Genomic DNA, 11,052 nt, shown 5'->3' on the forward strand with positions numbered 1-11,052 from the left:
CTGTCGTCGCAGACATCACGTGGTTAGTCAGCGTCACGGAGATGACACGGTCATGATCGCTTCGGTCTTCTATCTGAAATAAGCAGCCAGGCGGCAGTCAGCACGAGGCGAAATTTGCAATGCTAAAACAGTAGAAAGCAATGGTTAGACAGTTTCCACTTGTGGCCGAAAATCCCGGTGGTTCGTCGCTTCACTTCGGTTTTATGGGTTTGAAGGCGCTGTCGTCGCTGACATCACGTGGTTGGTCAGCGTCACGGAGATGACACGGTCATGATCGCTTCGGTCTTCTATCTTCAATAAGCAGCCAGGCGGCAGTCAGCACGAGGCGAAATTTGCAATGCTAAAACAGTAGAAAGCAATAGTTAGACAGTTGCCACTTGTGGCCGCCAATCCCGGTGGTTCGTCGCTTCACTTCGGTTTTATGGGTTTGAAGGCGCTGTCGTCACTGACATCACGTGGTTGGTCAGCGTCACGGAGATGACATGGTCATGATCGCTTCGGTCTTCTATCTTCAATAAGCAGCCAGGCGGCAGTCAGCACGAGGCGAAATTTGCAATGCTAAACCAGTAGAAAGCAATGGTTAGACAGTTGCCCCTTGTGGCCGCGAGTCCCGGTGGTTCGTCGCTTCACTTTGGTTTTATGGGTTTGAAGGCGCTGTCGTCGCTGACATCACGTGGTTAGTCAGCGTCACGGAGATGACACGGTCATGATCGCTTCGGTCTTCTATCTTAAATAAGCAGCCAGGCGGCAGTCAGCACGAGGCGAAATTTGCAATGCTAAAACAGTAGAAAGCATTGGTTAGACAGTTGCCACTTGTGGCCGCCAATCCCGGTGGTTCGTCGCTTCACTTTGGTTTTATGGGTTTGAAGGCGCTGTCGTCGCTGACATCACGTGGTTAGTCAGCGTCACGGAGATGACACGGTCATGATCGCTTCGGTCTTCTATCTTAAATAAGCAGCCAGGCGGCAGTCAGCACGAGGCGAAATTTGCAATGCTAAAACAGTAGAAAGCAATGGTTAGACAGTTGCCACTTGTTGCTGAAAATCCCGGTGGTTCGTCGCTTCACTTCGGTTTTATGGGTTTGAAGGCGCTGTCGTCGCTGACATCACGTGGTTGGTCAGCGTCACGGAGATGACACGGTCATGATCGCTTCGGTCTTCTATCTTCAATAAGCAGCCAAGCGGCACTCAGCACGAGGCGAAATTTGCAATGCTAAAACAGTAGAAAGCAATGGTAAGACAGTTGCCACTTGTGACCGCAAATCCCGGTGGTTCGTCGCTTCACTTCGGTTTTATGGGTTTGAAGGCGCTGTCGGCGCTGACATCACGTGGTTGGTCAGTGTCACGGAGATGACACGGTCATGATCGCTTCGGTCTTCTATCTTCAATAAGCAGCCAGGCGGCAGTCAGCACGAGGCGAAATTTGCAGTGCTAAAACAGTAGAAAGCAATGGTTAGACAGTTGCCACTTGTGGCCGCCAATCCCGGTGGTTCGTCGCTTCACTTCGGTTTTATGGGTTTGAAGGCGCTGTCGTCGCTGACATCACGTGGTTGGTCAGCGTCACAGAGATGACACGGTCATGATCGCTTCGGTCTTCTATCTTCAATAAGCAGCCAGGCGGCAGTCAGCACGAGGCGAAATTTGCAGTGCTAAAACAGTAGAAAGCAATGGTTAGACAGTTGCCACTTGTGGCCGCCAATCCCGGTGGTTCGTCGCTTCACTTCGGTTTTATGGGTTTGAAGGCGCTGTCGTCGCTGACATCACGTGGTTGGTCAGCGTCACGGAGATGACACGGTCATGATCGCTTCGGTCTTCTATCTTCAATAAGCAGCCAGGCGGCAGTCAGCACGAGGCGAAATTTGCAGTGCTAAAACAGTAGAAAGCAATGGTTAGACAGTTGCCACTTGTGGCCGCCAATCCCGGTGGTTCGTGGCTTCACTTTGGTTTTATGGGTTTGAAGGCGCTGTCGTCGCTGACATCACGTGGTTAGTCAGCGTCACGGAGATGACACGGTCATGATCGCTTCGGTCTTCTATCTTCAATAAGCAGCCAGGCGGCAGTCAGCACGAGGCGAAATTTGCAGTGCTAAAACAGTAGAAAGCAATGGTTAGACAGTTGCCACTTGTGGCCGCCAATCCCGGTGGTTCGTCGCTTCACTTTGGTTTTATGGGTTTGAAGGCGCTGTCGTCGCAGACATCACGTGGTTAGTCAGCGTCACGGAGATGACACGGTCATGATCGCTTCGGTCTTCTATCTGAAATAAGCAGCCAGGCGGCAGTCAGCACGAGGCGAAATTTGCAATGCTAAAACAGTAGAAAGCAATGGTTAGACAGTTTCCACTTGTGGCCGAAAATCCCGGTGGTTCGTCGCTTCACTTCGGTTTTATGGGTTTGAAGGCGCTGTCGTCGCTGACATCACGTGGTTGGTCAGCGTCACGGAGATGACACGGTCATGATCGCTTCGGTCTTCTATCTTCAATAAGCAGCCAGGCGGCAGTCAGCACGAGGCGAAATTTGCAATGCTAAAACAGTAGAAAGCAATAGTTAGACAGTTGCCACTTGTGGCCGCCAATCCCGGTGGTTCGTCGCTTCACTTCGGTTTTATGGGTTTGAAGGCGCTGTCGTCACTGACATCACGTGGTTGGTCAGCGTCACGGAGATGACACGGTCATGATCGCTTCGGTCTTCTATCTTCAATAAGCAGCCAGGCGGCAGTCAGCACGAGGCGAAATTTGCAATGCTAAACCAGTAGAAAGCAATGGTTAGACAGTTGCCCCTTGTGGCCGCGAGTCCCGGTGGTTCGTCGCTTCACTTTGGTTTTATGGGTTTGAAGGCGCTGTCGTCGCTGACATCACGTGGTTAGTCAGCGTCACGGAGATGACACGGTCATGATCGCTTCGGTCTTCTATCTTAAATAAGCAGCCAGGCGGCAGTCAGCACGAGGCGAAATTTGCAATGCTAAAACAGTAGAAAGCAATGGTTAGACAGTTGCCACTTGTGGCCGAAAATCCCGGTGGTTCGTCGCTTCACTTCGGTTTTATGGGTTTGAAGGCGCTGTCGTCGCTGACATCACGTGGTTGGTCAGCGTCACGGAGATGACACGGTCATGATCGCTTCGGTCTTCTATCTTCAATAAGCAGCCAGGCTGCAGTCAGCACGAGGCGAAATTTGCAATGCTAAAACAGTAGAAAGCAATGATTAGACAGTTGCCACTTGTGGCCGCCAATCCCGGTGGTTCGTCGCTTCACTTCGGTTTTATGGGTTTGAAGGCGCTGTCGTCACTGACATCACGTGGTTGGTCAGCGTCACGGAGATGACACGGTCATGATCGCTTCGGTCTTCTATCTTCAATAAGCAGCCAGGCGGCAGTCAGCACGAGGCGAAATTTGCAATGCTAAAACAGTAGAAAGCAATGGTTAGACAGTTGGCACTTGTGGCCGCGAGTCCCGGTGGTTCGTCGCTTCACTTCGGTTTTATGGGTTTGAAAGCGCTGTCGTCGCTGACATCACGTGGTTGGTCAGCGTCACGGAAATGACACGGTCATGATCACTTTGGTCTTCTATCTTCAATAAGCAGCCAGGCGGCAGTCAGCACGAGGCGAAATTTGCAATGCTAAAACAGTAGAAAGCAATGGTTAGACAGTTGCCACTTGTGGCCGCCAATCCCGGTGGTTCGTCGCTTCACTTCGGTTTTATGGGTTTGAAGGCGCTGTCGTCACTGACATCACGTGGTTGGTCAGCGTCACGGAGATGACACGGTCATGATCGCTTCGGTCTTCTATCTTCAATAAGCAGCCAGGCGGCAGTCAGCACGAGGCGAAATTTGCAATGCTAAAACAGTAGAAAGCAATGGTTAGACAGTTGCCACTTGTGGCCGCGAGTCCCGGTGGTTCGTCGCTTCACTTCGGTTTTATGGGTTTGAAAGCGCTGTCGTCGCTGACATCACGTGGTTGGTCAGCGTCACGGAAATGACACGGTCATGATCACTTTGGTCTTCTATCTTCAATAAGCAGCCAGGCGGCAGTCAGCACGAGGCGAAATTTGCAATGCTAAAACAGTAGAAAGCAATGGTTAGACAGTTGCCACTTGTGGCCGCGAATCCCGGTGGTTCGTCTCTTCACTTCGGTTTTATGGGTTTGAAGGCGCTGTCGTCGCTGACATCACGTGGTTGGTCAGCGTCACGGAGATGACACGGTCATGATCGCTTCGGTCTTCTATCTTCAATAAGCAGCCAGGCGGCAGTCATGACGAGGCGAAATTTGCAATGCTAAAACAGTAGAAAGCAATGGTTAGACAGTTGCCACTTGTGGCCGCCAATCCCGGTGGTTCGTCGCTTCACTTCGGTTTTATGGCTTTGAAGGCGCTGTCGTCACTGACATCACGTGGTTGGTCAGCGTCCCGGAGATGACACGGTCATGATCGCTTCGGTCTTCTATCTTCAATAAGCAGCCAAGCGGCAGTCAGCACGAGGCGAAGTTTGCAATGCTAAAACAGTAGAAAGCAATGGTTAGAGAGTTGCCACTTGTGGCCGCCAATCCCGGTGGTTCGTCGCTTCACTTCGGTTTTATGGCTTTGAAGGCGCTGTAGTCACTGACATCACGTGGTTGGTCAGCGTCACGGAGATGACACGGTCATGATCGCTTCGGTCTTCTATCTTCAATAAGCAGCCAGGCGGCAGTCAGCACGAGGCGAAATTTGCAATGCTAAAACAGTAGAAAGCAATGGTTAGACAGTTGCCACTTGTGGCCGCGAGTCCCGGTGGTTCGTCGCTTCACTTTGGTTTTATGGGTTTGAAGGCGCTGTCATCGCTGACATCACGTGGTTAGTCAGCGTCACGGAGATGACACGGTCATGATCGCTTCGGTCTTCTATCTTAAATAAGCAGCCAGGCGGCAGTCAGCACGAGGCGAAATTTGCAATGCTAAAACAGTAGAAAGCAATGGTTAGACAGTTGACACTTGTGGCCGAAAATCCCGGTGGTTCGTCGCTTCACTTCGGTTTTATGGGTTTGAAGGCGCTGTCGTCGCTGACATCACGTGGTTGGTCAGCGTCACGGAGATGACACGGTCATGATCGCTTCGGTCTTCTATCTTCAATAAGCAGCCAGGCGGCAGTCAGCACGAGGCGAAATTTGCAATGCTAAAACAGTAGAAAGCAATGGTTAGACAGTTGCCACTTCTGGCCGCCAATCCCGGTGGTTCGTCGCTTCACACCGGTTTTATGGGTTTGAAGGCGCTGTCGTCACTGACATCACGTGGTTGGTCAGCGTCACGGAGATGACACGGTCATGATCGCTTCGGTCTTCTATCTTCAATAAGCAGCCAGGCGGCAGTCAGCACGAGGCGAAATTTGCAATGCTAAAACAGTAGAAAGCAATGGTTAGACAGTTGCCACTTTTGGCCGCGAGTCCCGGTGGTTCGTCGCTTCACTTCGGTTTTATGGGTTTGAAAGCGCTGTCGTCGCTGACATCACGTGGTTGGTCAGCGTCACGGAAATGACACGGTCATGATCACTTTGGTCTTCTATCTTCAATAAGCAGCCAGGCGGCAGTCAGCACGAGGCGAAATTTGCAATGCTAAAACAGTAGAAAGCAATAGTTAGACAGTTGCCACTTGTGGCCGGCAATCCCGGTGGTTCGTCGCTTCACTTCGGTTTTATGGGTTTGAAGGCGCTGTCGTCACTGACATCACGTGGTTGGTCAGCGTCACGGAGATGACACGGTCATGATCGCTTCGGTCTTCTATCTTCAATAAGCAGCCAGGCGGCAGTCAGCACGAGGCGAAATTTGCAATGCTAAACCAGTAGAAAGCAATGGTTAGACAGTGTCCCCTTGTGGCCGCGAGTCCCGGTGGTTCGTCGCTTCACTTTGGTTTTATGGGTTTGAAGGCGCTGTCGTCGCTGACATCACGTTGTTAGTCAGCGTCACGGAGATGACACGGTCATGATCGCTTCGGTCTTCTATCTTAAATAAGCAGCCAGGCGGCAGTCAGCACGAGGCGAAATTTGCAATGCTAAAACAGTAGAAAGCAATGGTTAGACAGTTGCCACTTGTGGCCGAAAATCCCGGTGGTTCGTCGCTTCACTTCGGTTTTATGGGTTTGAAGGCGCTGTCGTCGCTGACATCACGTGGTTGGTCAGCGTCACGGAGATGACACGGTCATGATCGCTTCGGTCTTCTATCTTCAATAAGCAGCCAGGCTGCAGTCAGCACGAGGCGAAATTTGCAATGCTAAAACAGTAGAAAGCAATGATTAGACAGTTGCCACTTGTGGCCGCCAATCCCGGTGGTTCGTCGCTTCACTTCGGTTTTATGGGTTTGAAGGCGCTGTCGTCACTGACATCACGTGGTTGGTCAGCGTCACGGAGATGACACGGTCATGATCGCTTCGGTCTTCTATCTGAAATAAGCAGCCAGGCGGCAGTCAGCACGAGGCGAAATTTGCAATGCTAAAACAGTAGAAAGCAATGGTTAGACAGTTGGCACTTGTGGCCGTGAGTCCCGGTGGTTCGTCGCTTCACTTCGGTTTTATGGGTTTGAAAGCGCTGTCGTCGCTGACATCACGTGGTTGGTCAGCGTCACGGAAATGACACGGTCATGATCACTTTGGTCTTCTATCTTCAATAAGCAGCCAGGCGGCAGTCAGCACGAGGCGAAATTTGCAATGCTAAAACAGTAGAAAGCAATGGTTAGACAGTTGCCACTTGTGGCCGCCAATCCCGGTGGTTCGTCGCTTCACTTCGGTTTTATGGGTTTGAAGGCGCTGTCGTCACTGACATCACGTGGTTGGTCAGCGTCACGGAGATGACACGGTCATGATCGCTTCGGTCTTCTATCTTCAATAAGCAGCCAGGCGGCAGTCAGCACGAGGCGAAATTTGCAATGCTAAAACAGTAGAAAGCAATGGTTAGACAGTTGCCACTTGTGGCCGCGAGTCCCGGTGGTTCGTCGCTTCACTTCGGTTTTATGGGTTTGAAAGCGCTCTCGTCGCTGACATCACGTGGTTGGTCAGCGTCACGGAAATGACACGGTCATGATCACTTTGGTCTTCTATCTTCAATAAGCAGCCAGGCGGCAGTCAGCACGAGGCGAAATTTGCAATGCTAAAACAGTAGAAAGCAATGGTTAGACAGTTGCCACTTGTGGCCGCGAATCCCGGTGGTTCGTCTCTTCACTTCGGTTTTATGAGTTTGAAGGCGCTGTCGTCGCTGACATCACGTGGTTGGTCAGCGTCACGGAGATGACACGGTCATGATCGCTTCGGTCTTCTATCTTCAATAAGCAGCCAGGCGGCAGTCAGCACGAGGCGAAATTTGCAATGCTAAAACAGTAGAAAGCAATGGTTAGACAGTTGCCACTTGTGGCCGCCAATCCCGGTGGTTCGTCGCTTCACTTCGGTTTTATGGCTTTGAAGGCGCTGTCGTCACTGACATCACGTGGTTGGTCAGCGTCCCGGAGATGACACGGTCATGATCGCTTCGGTCTTCTATCTTCAATAAGCAGCCAAGCGGCAGTCAGCACGAGGCGAAGTTTGCAATGCTAAAACAGTAGAAAGCAATGATTAGACAGTTGCCACTTGTGGCCGCCAATCCCGGTGGTTCGTCGCTTCACTTCGGTTTTATGGGTTTGAAGGCGCTGTCGTCACTGACATCACGTGGTTGGTCAGCGTCACGGAGATGACACGGTCATGATCGCTTCGGTCTTCTATCTTCAATAAGCAGCCAGGCGGCAGTCAGCACGAGGCGAAATTTGCAATGCTAAAACAGTAGAAAGCAATGGTTAGTCAGTTGGCACTTGTGGCCGCGAGTCCCGGTGGTTCGTCGCTTCACTTCGGTTTTATGGGTTTGAAAGCGCTGTCGTCGCTGACATCACGTGGTTGGTCAGCGTCACGGAAATGACACGGTCATGATCACTTTGGTCTTCTATCTTCAATAAGCAGCCAGGCGGCAGTCAGCACGAGGCGAAATTTGCAATGCTAAAACAGTAGAAAGCAATGGTTAGACAGTTGCCACTTGTGGCCGCCAATCCCGGTGGTTCGTCGCTTCACTTCGGTTTTATGGGTTTGAAGGCGCTGTCGTCACTGACATCACGTGGTTGGTCAGCGTCACGGAGATGACACGGTCATGATCGCTTCGGTCTTCTATCTTCAATAAGCAGCCAGGCGGCAGTCAGCACGAGGCGAAATTTGCAATGCTAAAACAGTAGAAAGCAATGGTTAGACAGTTGCCACTTGTGGCCGCGAGTCCCGGTGGTTCGTCGCTTCACTTCGGTTTTATGGGTTTGAAAGCGCTGTCGTCGCTGACATCACGTGGTTGGTCAGCGTCACGGAAATGACACGGTCATGATCACTTTGGTCTTCTATCTTCAATAAGCAGCCAGGCGGCAGTCAGCACGAGGCGAAATTTGCAATGCTAAAACAGTAGAAAGCAATGGTTAGACAGTTGCCACTTGTGGCCGCGAATCCCGGTGGTTCGTCTCTTCACTTCGGTTTTATGGGTTTGAAGGCGCTGTCGTCGCTGACATCACGTGGTTGGTCAGCGTCACGGAGATGACACGGTCATGATCGCTTCGGTCTTCTATCTTCAATAAGCAGCCAGGCGGCAGTCAGCACGAGGCGAAATTTGCAATGCTAAAACAGTAGAAAGCAATGGTTAGACAGTTGCCACTTGTGGCCGCCAATCCCGGTGGATCGTCGCTTCACTTCGGTTTTATGGCTTTGAAGGCGCTGTCGTCACTGACATCACGTGGTTGGTCAGCGTCCCGGAGATGACACGGTCATGATCGCTTCGGTCTTCTATCTTCAATAAGCAGCCAAGCGGCAGTCAGCACGAGGCGAAGTTTGCAATGCTAAAGCAGTAGAAAGCAATGGTTAGAGAGTTGCCACTTGTGGCCGCCAATCCCGGTGGTTCGTCACTTCACTTCGGTTTTATGGGTTTGAAGGCGCTGTCGTCACTGACATCACGTGGTTGGTCAGCGTCACGGAGATGACACGGTCATGATCGCTTCGGTCTTCTATCTTCAATAAGCAGCCAGGCGGCAGTCAGCACGAGGCGAAATTTGCAATGCTAAAACAGTAGAAAGCAATGGTTAGACAGTTGCCACTTTTGGCCGCGAGTCCCGGTGGTTCGTCGCTTCACTTCGGTTTTATGGGTTTGAAAGCGCTGTCGTCGCTGACATCACGTGGTTGGTCAGCGTCACGGAAATGACACGGTCATGATCACTTTGGTCTTCTATCTTCAATAAGCAGCCAGGCGGCAGTCAGCACGAGGCGAAATTTGCAATGCTAAAACAGTAGAAAGCAATGGTTAGACAGTTGCCACTTGTGGCCGCGAATCCCGGTGGTTCGTCGCTTCACTTCGGTTTTATGGGTTTGAAGGCGCTGTCGTCGCTGACATCACGTGGTTGGTCAGCGTCACGGAGATGACACGGTCATGATCGCTTCGGTCTTCTATCTTCAATTAGCAGCCAGGCGGCAGTCAGCACGAGGCGAAATTTGCAATGCTAAAACAGTAGAAAGCAATGGTTAGACAGTTGCCACTTGTGGCCGCAAATCCCGGTGGTTCGTCGCTTCACTTCGGTTTTATGGGTTTGAAGGCGCTGTCGTCACTGACATCACGTGGTTGGTCAGCGTCACGGAGATGACACGGTCATGATCGCTTCGGTCTTCTATCTTCAATAAGCAACCAGGCGGCAGTCAGCACGAGGCGAAATTTGCAATGCTAAAACAGTAGAAAGCAATGGTTAGACAGTTGCCACTTGTGGCCGCCAATCCCGGTGGTTTGTCGCTTCACTTCGGTTTTATGGCTTTGAAGGCGCTGTCGTCACTGACATCACGTGGTTGGTCAGCGTCCCGGAGATGACACGGTCATGATCGCTTCGGTCTTCTATCTTCAATAAGCAGCCAAGCGGCAGTCAGCACTAGGCGAAGTTTGCAATGCTAAAGCAGTAGAAAGCAATGGTTAGAGAGTTGCCACTTGTGGCCGCCAATCCCGGTGGTTCGTCGCTTCACTTCGGTTTTATGGCTTTGAAGGCGCTGTAGTCACTGACATCACGTGGTTGGTCAGCGTCACGGAGATGACACAGTCATGATCGCTTCGGTCTTCTATCTTCAATAAGCAGCCAGGCGGCAGTCAGCACGAGGCGAAATTTTCAATGCTAAAACAGTAGAAAGCAATGGGTAGACAGTTGCCACTTGTGGCCGCCAATCCCGGTGGTTCGTCGCTTCATTTCGGTTTTATGGGTTTGAAGGCGCTGTCGTCGCTGACATCACGTGGTTGGTCAGCATCACGGAGATGACACGGTCATGATCGCTTCGGTCTTCTATCTTCAATAAGCAGCCAGGCGGCAGTCAGCACGAGGCGAAATTTGCAATGCTAAAACATTTGAAAGCAATGGTTAGACAGTTGCCACTTGTGGCCGCAAATCACGGTGGTTCGTCGCTCCACTTCGGTTTTATGGGTTTGAAGGCGCTGTCGTCGCTGACATCACGTGGTTGGTCAGCGTCACGGAGATGACACGGTCATGATCACTTCGGTCTTCTATCTTCAATAAGCAGCCAGGCGGCAGTCAGCACGAGGCGAAATTTGCAATGCTAAAACAGTAGAAAGCAATGGTTAGACAGTTGCCACTTGTGGCCGCAAATCCCGGTGGTTCGTCGCTTCACTTCGGTTTTATGGGCTTGAAGGCACTGTCGTCGCTGACATCACGTGGTTGGTCAGCGTCACGGAGATGGCACGGTCACGATCGCTTCGGTCTTCTATCTTCGATAAGCAGCCAGGCGGCAGTCAGCACGAGGCAAACTTTGCAATGCTAAAATGGTAGAAATCAATGGTTAGACAGTTGCCACTTGTGGCCGCAAAAAATGTTGCCAGGCTGGACAGGGGGGCTCGGTTGCAGGGTGTTTCCCGCTGCAGTTTATGCAACGAGGATGTGCTGCACACGATCCTGGGGCGTGCTTGAAGCCGCAGCACAGGCACCGTTGGTCCCGATAGCAGGTGGCGGTTGCGTGCCCGAAGCGGCCGTAACGGTAGCACTGCAGGGGCCGGGGCTGACGGGGT

This window comes from Rhipicephalus microplus, chromosome 6 (genome assembly GCF_043290135.1).
Source record: "Rhipicephalus microplus isolate Deutch F79 chromosome 6, USDA_Rmic, whole genome shotgun sequence".
In the NCBI taxonomy this organism is placed as follows: domain Eukaryota; kingdom Metazoa; phylum Arthropoda; class Arachnida; order Ixodida; family Ixodidae; genus Rhipicephalus; species Rhipicephalus microplus.